Source organism: Macrosteles quadrilineatus, unplaced genomic scaffold, assembly GCF_028750875.1.
Source record: "Macrosteles quadrilineatus isolate MER2022 unplaced genomic scaffold, UCM_ALF_1.0 Scaffold_6__1_contigs__length_79288215, whole genome shotgun sequence".
Classification (NCBI taxonomy): domain Eukaryota; kingdom Metazoa; phylum Arthropoda; class Insecta; order Hemiptera; family Cicadellidae; genus Macrosteles; species Macrosteles quadrilineatus.
Genome location: NW_026542599.1, coordinates 16,671,103 through 16,684,955, shown reverse-complemented (window position 1 = coordinate 16,684,955; position 13,853 = coordinate 16,671,103).

Sequence of the window (13,853 nt, the reverse complement as noted above, 5' to 3'; positions counted from 1 at the left end):
CACCTTCATATGAAGGTCGTCTTTACACACAAAATACATAAAAAACACGAAGACAGACATTAAAACGGTAAACACGGCACATTTAACACGATTAAAACGAATAAAATGGTATCTGTAGTAATGCTCTGTCACATAATTCCTTCCTACAGTTAGTTATCTTTTTATTATGGTGTATGTATGTGCTTCTACTGTATTGCTATTACCGTGCATTTCACTTACTTCCATACATAGATTAAGAACCATTATGTATACCTCTACTTTATGTCATTCTATTGTATCATACTGTATTATTTTATTTTATGTAATATCTCTTTAGTTTTTGTGTTTAATACTATACTATTACGTTTGTAACGTTTATTGTTTTGCATGGGATAGAACTTGTACTGTCCTTGAGGTGTTTTAAATTTTTTCCGTCGTTGAGAGAATATATTTCAAATACAGAAAAATGGTGGATCGATTTTTATCAAACGAGATAGGAAATCATCAAAACATTCTTTTTGATTATTAGAACTTTTTTTAAATATTGATATTTATTAGTACAAAGCTCACAAATTTATTAGGAGAATGTACATGTACTGCAATACCTTCTTCTAAATACAATTGCTGGCATTATGTTAGATCACCAGTGAATGTAAGTTTTTCTTATATTAATTGAATTCATTTTATTCCTGCAAACACATGAAAAAGAATACATTCCACTATTTTAAAAAGTGATCTTGGGTGATTCATAACATATTTTATCGACAGGTTGAGGTGAGGAGTTGTAGCATTTCCCTAAGGAACTATAAAACTCAAACTTTTCATTCGTAAACTACACTTTCCTTGAGAAATGTTCGTTACTCAGAAACGTTATTCAAATGAAATTTTTGCTGTCAAAATTATCAATTTTTTATTGAAATGATTATTTACCTTGAAGAATTTATAGTCACAGAAAAAAAATGGAGAACAGTTAGCAAATTAAGGGACTTAGTTGGACTAAGGAAGGTTTATTATATGTCAGGTAATATTATTTGATCAATACAGTTAATTTTTTAATGATTTTATTATTTCAAGTTATTGCAATATTCTTATAAAGGATACCATTATTTTACTTTCGTCATGGATGGAATGGTGTGAATTTTGGAAATATTGAATGTGAAATTATTTATCAACTGATACAAATATTTTTGAGTAGTTTTTTTTTTTTTTAGTTAAGAACATAGTTTATATGACACTTGGTTTCAACATAATTTTGAACGTTACACTATTTTAGTTGAATGAAAACATATACATGAAATAAATACGGTACACGAAAAATATTATGTAGAAGGGGAGTGGGAGAGGATTAAAAAGAGTTAATGGAAACTAAGTCGGCTAAGTGGCGTCGACAAAGTTTAATTTTGTTACCAGAAAGTTTTAGCAATAATTGCATCTTTATTGCCAACTAAGTTTCATATCTTAACAAAATAATCTGTTCCAAAATAATAGGAATGTACTCTGTTTTTACGAAGCACAAATATACAAGTTGCGTTATAAATTTTTTTGTAAGCTGAATTCCCTTTAAATAGAAAGATTTATTCAATTAATATAAAAAAAATATTGTATATGGAAAAAGCAGCCTGTGACCAACGCTTAAGACTTGTCATAAATATTAAACTTTAAGCATCCGTTTAGAATCAAGCTATTATTATTTTGCAATTAGTACTGATAATTTGTTTTTTTTACAGATTTATTAAAATTACCTACGAACACAACAAAAACATGGTCATAGTTTAGGTCCATGACAATAAATGGGTTGTTGCCAATATAAATGTTTAGTAAACTAAGTGGAAAATGTGGTAGTAATTTAACGTTACAATAAGTTGTTTAACATTTTCTCCTGGCTATGGTTGATAAATCATTATCAACCCTAGGGCTTGGTTGATTTTGGATTGTTGAAATGTCAATAGTTCATAATTTAGAGCGGTCATTTTGAGGGATTTAGTAATTACAATAACTTGATGTTTAACTTAACGTGTTTCCAGCCTCGGTAATGATAATAAACATGTCGTCGAACTACGTGAACGTATATTTAAAAGAAAAATCATATGGAAACATAAAAAATGGATTTCAGAGTATTATGTTTTTGAATTGCTTACAACTTTTGCTTTTGAAACCTGCAATATTTTTACGAACTGTCTAAATTATCAATTAGTGTTCGTTTGAAACAGGTAGCATAATCGTATATGCAATAATATTGTACAATATCATACAGTTTAAGCATATTATACTTCCAATCTATATATTTTAGTTGGACATTCACATACATTTTGATACGATATTCCAAATATGACTAAAATGGCTAATCATTGAAGTGATCATCGTAATTGTCATTTAGGTTTTAATACTAAGAAATATCACTTCCAATCCAAAAAAATTTAGAAACTCTGTTGAAAAAAAAAGTCAGAAAATCCATCAAATTTTGGTTAATTTTTGGCCCAAAAATATTAATTAATTTATTTAAGTTGATTTTAACTGTACAAATTGATTTAAAGGTCAAATAATATACTCCACATTCTTTTATTAAATCTAAAACTTATTTAGAAACGTATTTATTATGTTATATTGTTAAGTTATAAAGTTTGAGGGATCTTAGTTAGATTACATGCTTTCAGCATAGTATTATAAGATGATTTTTTAAATTAAAACAATCTTACACTATTTGGAGTTAATGATATCTTTCTAAAATGCAAATGTTAGTTGAATAACAGTAAACTAATTGTAAACAATAACACAAAAATTCGGACTAAACAAAACTTTACATAGTCTCTTCCCAAGAAAAGTTCTCAATATAATGCATTTTGGTGGGAATTAATCTCATTATTATTACAAAACAATAATATATTGATGATACGTGCAGCACAGGCAATCCCATATAATTGCCTCCATGCGCCATTAAACCACAATGAGCCACCCGCATTGCTACATGATGGCCTCATTATAACTTTGTTATTACACTAGAATACAATTTATGAATACTTAAAAGCTAGTTTAATATACATTGTTGGTAATTTTGTTCTTTGTTGGAAAATTTTTTAAACAAGTTTTATTGGTTCTCTGTCATCCAAGAATTACATTCTCTTGTTTTGGAGAGTTCTATAACTTGTTAAACCCAATGCAACTAAAATGCATTAAGTGGTAAAAGTAGCACTTTTTTGTGTTAGATTCACTTAATATATTTAGATATCTCTGAAATCTATTATAGTATTTAACATGAATCGAACTAATGTGAAATTTCAACTTTTAAAAGATTTACTTTAATAATTATCATATATTTTTAACTAACTTAAAACTAAATTAAAGTCTAGGTGACAGTTATATTAACAATTAAAGTGTGACAGTTTTTTGGCTATTACTTTTTTATTAACTGCTGTTAAATCATGCCTTTATTAAATAACATTTTATAGGTGTGAAACAAACATTGTCACCTATTTTTATATGATAATACTGTTGATTTGAAATTATTAATTGATTAACGTCAATTTAATTAGAAGAGGCTCTACATCTGTTAAAATTATAACATTTATAAGAAGTATTAAGATGTTTTGTTTTAGAAAATCCCAGAAAAGGAGGTGTTCTATCAATCTTCCAGCTGAAAAACTTCACTAATCGCTTACCTTTAACAGATCACGTTACCAATTTAATTTAATGATAAGGGAGGCGTTATAATGTTACAAATTTTACCAAGCCTTAGTTATTATAATTGGTTTGATTATGATTTATTGACATTAGAAATCGAAATGTTATGGCTATCACATTGTAAAATATGAATACGAATTAGGCTGTCAAATCTTTTTTAAAAGCATAATTGCTTGATCTGATCTAAGACAAGTCAAAATATCGTAGCTAAAATTCTCTATTAGGAATACCGTACCAAAAAAAAATGTGTAAAACAGTTCCGGGCTAGGACCTAGCGTGGTAGGATGTTAAGGTAGAATATAGATAAATAACATATAAAAAATCGCTAAAAATTTTAATGTAACTTTTGACAAATTTTCGTTGTACATTAATTTAATGTAACCAAATTTGTTATACGCATCATATAATACATTGGTATGACATAATTCGTGTTTATTAAAGTAAATAGGTGTGTTATTCATTTAGGAAAAATATATTATTTCAAAACTATGTGTTAGGCATACACTATATTAAACTAAATATTTTTTACACCCATTTATAGATAAAGAAAGTCTTATATGCAATACGCGTTTCTGGGCTAAGCCGAATAAAACTCTGGAACCCGCCACGCTAATTAAGTTGTAATTCATGATAATTAAAAGTTTTTAGGAGTAAACGAACCAGTTAACTGTTGAAAATTTGCTTGGCTTGTTTGCTAAAAATATCCTTGTTTATTTAAAACCCAAACCTTTGTTTATTTTTGTATTGACCAACGGCTGACGCCAATACATGTTAATGTTAATGAATGTGTGTGTTGAATGAATGTTAGTGTTTTAGTATGGTTTTGGATTAAACTGATTTACAAAACAATACAAAGAGTGTGACCAGGTTAATTGATTTTAAATGTAAAAGTAACCACAATTACTATTCGGGATATGATATATAATGTATATAAGGTTAATCTTAATTAAATATACTACAATATGAATACTGAACTTTTGCATAAAATCGCCACCCGGTCCAAAAAATTGTGATAATTGATCAACTTAATTTATCTGATTTCAAATGTATATCAAACTATCGAACTTTTGACCATTCTTAAACGCATACTTATAAAACATATTGTCAAAAAGTGATTGACTTACTTGTATTACCACACTCTTTTACTCTTAATATTTTAATTATATCCTTACTACAATCTTTATCTATACAATTCATATTTGGTCACATTTAGTGACCTCGTGTGATCAGGTTTGTGTTATTTACCCTAATATTTCGTAGATTACCAAATGAGGCCCCAATCCAATACATTTGGGCTTTACAAAGCTGTAAAATCTATACACTATCCTCCGTTCCATGCTGTCCATGTAATTTAGTTTGGCTACATCATATTCAAATGCAACAAGCACTACAATCACGGCACAACAAAACACAATTAATAGATAAAACACTTGAGCTACAATCATTGCACTATCTTAGATTCTTTCATTAGGCTGGTCAAGACTTCTTGATTAAATATACTTATAAAGAATAACATTTGTTCTGGATCCTTAAAATGTTCATAATACTTTGCATTAAACGTACTTTCATCAATCTAAATTGTTCGTCCTCAATATTAAATGTATTCCCTCCTTAGTATATTGTATTGTACAATTCTAATGTCTGCAATACAATTACGAATAGAGAAGTTTTATAGAAGTTGATAAGAGGCTAATAGAAAAGATAGTTAAGTCTTTAGATAATACATTTTCAACAGGGATGGATGACATACCAGTTACCATTGTTAAACATGCTTTTCCTCTTATATCAAAACCATTAACTCATATCATAAATTCCTCTTTAATTTGCGGTATCTTTCCTCATAAATTAAAAGTTGCCAAAATAGTACCAGTCTATAAAAAGGGGGACGAATATGATCCCACAAGCTATAGACCAATCTCGTTATTGCCTGTGTTTTAAAAAATTTATGAAAAAGTAGTATATAACCAGCTTTTAACCTTCCTTGAATCAAACAAATTGTTTGATCCCGAGCAACATGGCTTCCGACAGGGAAAATCTACGATAACTGCTGGTATCGATTTTATTTGAATCAATAATTGACTCCATTGACAGAAATGAGAAGGTAATTGGAATTTTTCTCGACTTTTCAAAAGCATTTGACTCTGTTTCACATAAGAAATTGATAGAAACTCTTCACGGCTTAAATATAAATAATAAAGAGTTTAAGTGGTTCAGTTCATACTTGCAAGGAAGGCAACAATGTGTCCAAATACAGCATAATTTCTGCCATCCAAATAATAAATACTCTTATACTCAAGATGTTTACTCTGAATACAAAAATATTAAATATGGTGTCCCCCAGGGATCTATTTTGGGCCCTCTTTTATTTCTTTGTTATATGAGGGGGTTCCCACTAGCTGTCGATGGAGGAAGTTCGGTGTGTCTTTATGCTGATGACACCAACATCACAGTTACAGGCAATTCCCAAGAGGAAGTCGAACTGAAATATTTTCTAAATCTTTTATCAATTAACGATTTCTCAAGTAGCAAAAATCTCCTAATAAATTACAGTAAATCAAATTTTATATCATTCTCCACAAAACAATCAAGATGTAAATTGAATCCGAATATTTACCTTGATAATTCAAACTTGAGTCAAGTGGAGTACACCAAATTTCTCGGATTGATATTGGATCAAAACCTAAATTGGGATAAGCATGTTGAGCATGTAATTGATAAAATGTCAAAAGGTAGAAATGCCCTGCGACAAATGTCAAGGGTGTGTGATATTGATACTTAAAAAACCATATACTTTGCATTAATAAATTCTCACATATCCTATGGTATAGCAATTTATGGAGTAACTACCCAGAAAAATTTGGATACAATTCTTCATCATCAAAAAAAAGCACTCCAAATTATTTTCAAAATTAAAAATAAACGCCAATCAATGAAACCATTCTTTTCTAAATTAGGTGTTATGACAGTCTATGACTTTTATATTTATGAAACTATATTTCATGTAAAAAAATTAAACCTCCAAACTAATAGTACAAACATTCGACACTATAAATTAAGGCATACTAGGCAGGTTGAACGACATAAATTAAAGTTTTTTGAGAAGAAATGTAGTTTCATTGGCATAAAATTCTTATTTAATTTACCTTAAGTTATAATAGAGGAAAAAAGTTTTGTTGTTTTTAAAAAAAGATTGAAAAATTATCTCCTTTCATTGTCTTTGTATTCTTTGGATGAATTTTGGAATTCAAGAGGAATCATAAATTGTATTTTAGAAAGATGATTTGATTTAATTTTGTTTTGTTTGATTCTTCTTAAGCTTAACATTTGTTTTGAAAAAGATGATGATTGTTTTAGCGATAAGTAGAGCATAATTCATCTTTATATTTATTTGGCGCTATTCATTGTATAAAAACTTGTACTGTGAATGAATAAAGATAATTTAAATTGAATTGAATTGAATTGAATAAACCATAAACGTTAAAATTGTTCACTTATGACCGTTTTAAAGAACCAAAAATAATCACTAACTAATGTCAATTCATATGTCTTCAATGTATAACTTTTTAATACGAAAAAGGCATATAACTATAAAACCATGTATCCCATCACATATATGATTTATGCATTTCATTACAAACCATAATAGCCTTTAATTGAATATTATGTCTAATTGTATTATATTAATCTTTATTGTATATATACGTAATATGGCTATAGCCTTGGAACTACAGTAGTTATTTTAATTCCAATGATAATCATATTATCATCTCCCAATACATTTGATATTGAGTCGAACTCTTATCTCACCTTAAACTCAGCGGAAAAGTCACATTAGAATGCTGTGAACAAAGACAATGCAACGTTAGACGTAGTTAAGATAAGGAATCGGGAATCGCTTAGGTCAAGATAAAGCTAACGTTTGCAAGTCTTAACTCCAAGACTGTTCGATTTAGGTTTCTTTTAAAGTTTGGTTTACAGTATCAATAGACATATATACATAACATATTTTCCCTTATCATTCTTGATATCTTTTTTTATAATTTTACCATTTTCTTTTTATAATTAGACTATTAGTAAAATTCTTAAATATTACTACCTTCGTCAAACCTAATGCCTGACTGTTGATGGTTAAATTTAATCAAATAAATAAGATTCTTCTCTGAATTTGTTACCATGATATGCTTACCGATATGTTAACATTCGGTAAAAAAATTGCCATCCCTTAATGAGGCATATAGTTCCAAAAGAAGGTATGTCCAATTTTTGTCGAAATTGAGGTGACAGCTGTTTATAATACACTGGAAACAGATCTACAAACCTGTCCAAATAGTTAGTGCCGAAAAAATATATATCCAGACCTTTTTTTCTGTTGAAAACTGCTGTTAGAATCAAATAAAGGTAAATCCATTGACAGTTCAAAAATTGTGAACACAAATAGATTAAGATTAATGTGTTTCCCAATATATTAATGAAAATAGGTTATAATTCTTGAAAACTAATAAAAAAATCGAAAACATGATAAAATGACTTATCTTAAGCTGCAGGATCAACCACATGCCACATTAACCATATTGCTAACAACTAAGGGAGAAAATTACTTTCTGTCTAGAAAGTAATTTTCTCCGACTGTGCCACAGTCTTGTGGCACAGTCAGTGAGTTTAGTAGCTCTTTCAACTATGTCTTTTAAAAATGCTCCTGACAACATCGTTGGAGTTATGCTCCATGAGGAGGGAACGTGGAACTGTGTAAAACAGTTCACCGAGGCCATACATCAGGCTAAGAATGTCGATCTTGATCGGCCTTAGTTTTCAGAGGAAATAAGAAGGAAAGCGCTAGTGGCATAGTTTAAAAGGCCTAGCCTGAAGTAATGTGCTTAATAGTTCTAGGTTAGTGTCCTAGGAGATTAGGTTTTTTATCCGGTGGTCTGAAGACATTGAGCCCGCGTTGGTCCGACACTACTGAGAGGCCATTGAGCATCTTAGTGTGTGTAAATGCATTTTTACCTCATCCCAACAAAGGAAATGTCCTTTAAATAAAAGATTGGCTACAACTGGTCTGTTCAGTTGGAATGTAAATCTCAACACACAAAAGTGAATGATAAAGCTGATTTTTAAAGTTGGTTTGTGGGTCATAAAGCTATATTTAAATTAGTGCTTAAATATATAGAAACAGAAGAAGTCCGAGAAATGTTTACTTGTTATGAATAAATTAAGTAATTTAGTAGTTATATTGGTTGTTATGAACAGTGTACAATTTAATTGTAGCTAGGTGAATCCCGTCGAAATCGACTGTTACTCTTGAGTTTTAGGTAAATTCAGTTAACTGCGATGGATAGAGTGAAGTTATTAAAATCTTAGGGAGGATAAACATAATTATGAGTAAGACGATTGTGTACCTTAAAAAACGTGGTTAATGAATTCGTCGAATTCAATATTTTCTGTCCTTTCATCAGCTTTAGGTTACCCAAAAGGCTTTTCAGGAGTCTTACAATTGTTTCTTGTTCATAACCTTTGTTCATGTTTTAGCCCCTTTCACTATATGAGAAAGGAGTTCATATAATTGGTCTGTCATCTGACGGAAAGAGTCAATCTTACCATATTACTAAAATAACTGGTTCCATCTGCTTTAAGAAAATCATTCAGATAGTATTTGGATTGTATAAAGGAATCGCCATCTTTGGTTATAAAAATACAGAATATTATCAGTGGGATGCATATTAAATCTGTGTTTTTTTTTATTGATAAACATATCTGATTCTCCAGAAAGCAGTAACATTCTTACTTCGATGGGGGTCTAAACATTTTTGATTCCTTCTCTTGCCACATCAACCAATGTACTTAACCTAAATGTACTTATTCGCAAATTGTTTAACTTCTAGCGTAGTTTTGTAAAATCGTTCCATGAGGTTGCTGTCAAACTTGAACTTTTGATTTTCGAAGATCAATAACTGCCTTGGCCGTATGGATCACATTAAGTTGTGCATGTATTTTGTGGATGGGATGGACCATATTTGTAGTGAATTTGTTCACAAATCTTAAACATTTGTGGAACCACATCCATAACCTAGTCCGGCTTTGTTGGGAACAAATTATGCAAAAGAGATGAGATGTGAAGGTACTGTTTTATTTAGTTAATACCTTAATTGTCTTTAATTCACCTACTTCACCAAAACCATAGATTAAACATACTCCATGCTAAATACTTGAACATAGCTCACATCCTCGACGTACTCCTCAACACTTGCATGGATTTTATTCTATGACACAATTTTCCTACCCGATCATCAAAAACTTCCATGCTAATAATCTCACAAACCTCTGACGTTCTTTCTTGAATGTAATGATAAATGAAAAAAGGCAAGCTCCAACCCCTACAATATATAATCTAACCCTATAAGGAATAATTATCTGTTCCTTTGAAATTGATATGTCCCAGTAATTTCATAATACAACATTTTATAAGTGCATTAAAGCATAGATTTTTGAACAAAAAAATTTAAACGTACCTATCATAAATTCATAATTTTATTCAAACTATAAAAAACTTGCCATGCAGTAGAAAATAAATTTTGAAACCGTTAGATAATAATGTAAACATTTCATTTTGACAGATTCAGTTAATGCTCATAACAGCTGGTTCATTAAAAGTAGTGTAAAATTATCCACATGGCCGTAATGTAAACAAATCTGATAAGGGAACTTTAAAAGCCTCTGGGGTGGAGCCCCAAGGGAATTTTCTTGTTTCTCTTTTGATGGCTCATCTACAAACCAAGACCTTTCTTTAGAGACCCATGCCAAGTTTCTACGCCCAGCCGTTCTCTGAAATTAGCTGTGACAAAAACCCGCTTTTCCTCCATAAGAATAACATGGGATGGGAATTTAAAAGCCACTGGGGCAGAGCCCCAAGGGAATTCACCACGTTTCTCTTTTGATGGCTCATCTACAGACCAAGAGCTCCTTCTTTAGACACCTCTACCGAGTTCTAAAGCCCAGCCGTTCTCTCAAGTTAGCTATCACAAAGAAAAATAAACGGTATCAGAATTCTGACACATACTTTCTCCCATAAGTTTGTCAACAACCTTTATCATGTGTAAGCGGTAAGAGTAAATATACGGAGATGGGATTTGTACAATTTTGTTCAGAATTTAATGGACTACATACTAAATTTTTATAAAAATCGTTCAGGCCATTTTTGTGAAAATCTGATTTTTCCGTTATTTTATGGGGTTTTTATGGGAAAATAACATAATTTACAATAACTTTTGAGCCATAATTTTTGCAGAAATGGGATTTGTACCATTTTGTTCAGATTATAAAAGATTATAACATACCAAATTTTTATCAAAATCTTTTGGGCCGTTTTTGGGAAAATCCTATTTTTCCGTTATTTTATGGGGTTTTATGGGAAAATCCCCATTAAAAATATTTTTTTTTTAAATATGAAAAAACTATCAAAACTTTAAGGACTATAAAATACTAAATTAAAAAAAACCGGATTTTTTTCTAAAATCCTATTTTTCGTTATTTTATGGGTTTTTTATGGGAAAATAACATAATTTACCATAACTTTTGAACCGTAATTTTTACAGAAATGGGATTTGTACTATTTTGTTCAGAATCTAAAGGGCTACAGCATACTAAATTTTTATCAAAATCGTTCGGGCCATTTTCGAGAAAATCCGATTTTTCCGGTTTTTTATGGGGTTTTATGGGAAAATCCCCATTAAAAGTCAAAATTTCAAAAAAATAAAAAAAAACGCCTGGAGATACTATGGATTAGAACCTGCATAACAAATTTCATCGAAATCGGACCACAGGTGTAGTCCCTAGCTCTGTACACATCCAGACACACAGACACACACACAGACACCTACCCACACACACACACACACAAACACAGACATCACTTCGAAAACCACTTTTTTGGGTCCAGGGGGACCCAAAACGAATATATCCACTCAAAACTCAAACTCGAAAATTTTGACGAAAACAATACTTTCTCCATATACTATGGTATAGGGGGAGAAAGTAACAGTTTCAAATTAATACACTGTGTTTTTTTTTTATTTGCATCTTTATTTATATAAAAACCGCAATAGATAGAAATATGCAGTTTGCGGGAATCATCTATTGACGTAGGGGCCCAATTGTTTTGGATTCAACGTTACATTCACACTCCCCCCCTTTCCCCCCCTTTCCCGGAACTTAATTTTTTTTTTAATAGTAAGGTACCCCTTGTGACATATCAAATGAAAGAGCATGAAAAAAGAAAATGTTTGGTGAAATTTATTTTTCATTTGATATGTCACAAGGGCGGGTACCTTGCTATTAAAAAACAAGTTATGGGTAGGGGAAAAGGGGGGGATTATCTCACAAATTCATGAGCCGATTTTAATTTTTTTTCACCTAAAATTTTCATAAACATGGGAAAAACCTGCCGAAAGTGGGGTAAAACACTATATTATATCTTCTTACAAACAATTCAGAGCTTTCAATTTTGGAGACGAACTTCCTGTTCCGACCAAGAACCAGAACATTTGTTTAAAGTTGGCATACATCAATACAATACTGTGTTGGCCTTTGTTTCTTTTTCAGCCCTTAAGAAATAAAAAAATGAACCAATTTTTTCGAGGGTGGGTTTTTAAGCGCCAGTTTCACGTATAAAACTGTTAACGATTGTCCGTCACCGCCAGGTTCATCACTATTAACTGGGATAATTTTTGTAAATAGAATGACACAACTTCAGCTTTGTAATTTATTTTAAGGTATAATATATTTTAAATACAGGGTGTTTGGTAGTCAGTGTCAAATATTTTAAGGCATCATTAAGCACGCAAATTGCGATAAAAATACGCAATTTGGATAGTTATATCTCACTCCTACTTCCGGCAACAGCCATTTCTTGATTTTTCCAAATTTCTTGACATTGCCTAATAAAATCTAATATTTCTCAACTTTTAACCTACATAATTATATTTTCAATTGCATTTGTAAAATCTTCATTAAATTGTCTATCAGAACAAGTATAGTATGGTACAGCTAAACCCATTTACAAGTTTGTAAATTCGACTTTAATAACAAATTTTGAAAAATCAATACAAAGGGCGCTTCAACTCGCTTAAGAACATTTTTATCCAATCATGGTAAAAACTGTCAAATAGTATAAAAAACATCTCCACATTTTAAGCTTCGAAATGATATGCAATATGTGATATGTTATGTCAGCCTAAGAGGAGAAATATTGCGTTAAACATAAAACTAATATTCTTTTCATTAACTTTACACACTAATAACACAAGTACGCATTTAGTGAAAGTTGTGTGCAAAAGGTATCTGTATTATTAAGTATACCCCAAGTAAACTTGTAAAATCTAATACTGTAGTATAGTACAGCCCAAACTAGTTGTAGTGCTTTGAATGCCAAGTAAAAGTAAGTATAATTACAGACGTCAATTGTGATTACGAAGATGCTGATCATTTTATGTAATTTAGATTATTTCTACCGAACAAATTTTCAAATACAAGGTAGGCCTAATATATTATTTATTGGAAACATACAAAAATTATGGATAAGCTTTACCTTAATAATCTTAAATACGGGTTATGTATGATGCATGTTCTTGATGCATAAACTGCACATGTAAATTATTTTATAAACAATTTATTTAATAGGACATACGTTTATTCGACAAACTAAATTGACAAACCTTTCTAGGTTTTTGCAGCACACCCTACCTGCAGTCTTGGATCACTTAGATTTTAGTCAAACTTAAATAGAAAGAATACAATTTTAAAACAGCACTCCTCTTTATTACACTAATGAGGTAAGTGACTTATTCATCTGGATTTTGTGACGAGGCAGACCCTTTGCATAGGCAGCCAAATTCCCTGATCTTATGCCTATTTTATTCCTTGTTTGGGCATTTCTTAATAGTGAAGTATGTACTAAAGATGTATACAGTGAATAGGACTTGAGGTAGCTGTATAATTGACAGTAGTTGTACAAAAGTTGAGAGGAACCCTTTCTTATAAGATTTACAGTTAAAACAATAAAGAAAAGCTTAAGAACACTTAAAGTCAGGTTGTTTTAACAACATATTTAAAATTCTTAAGGTGCAGCTTTTCCATGTGTCTTTTTGCTTTAAATTAAATCAAATAATATTACCGTGTATTTCAAAATTTATTCTGGAAAATAA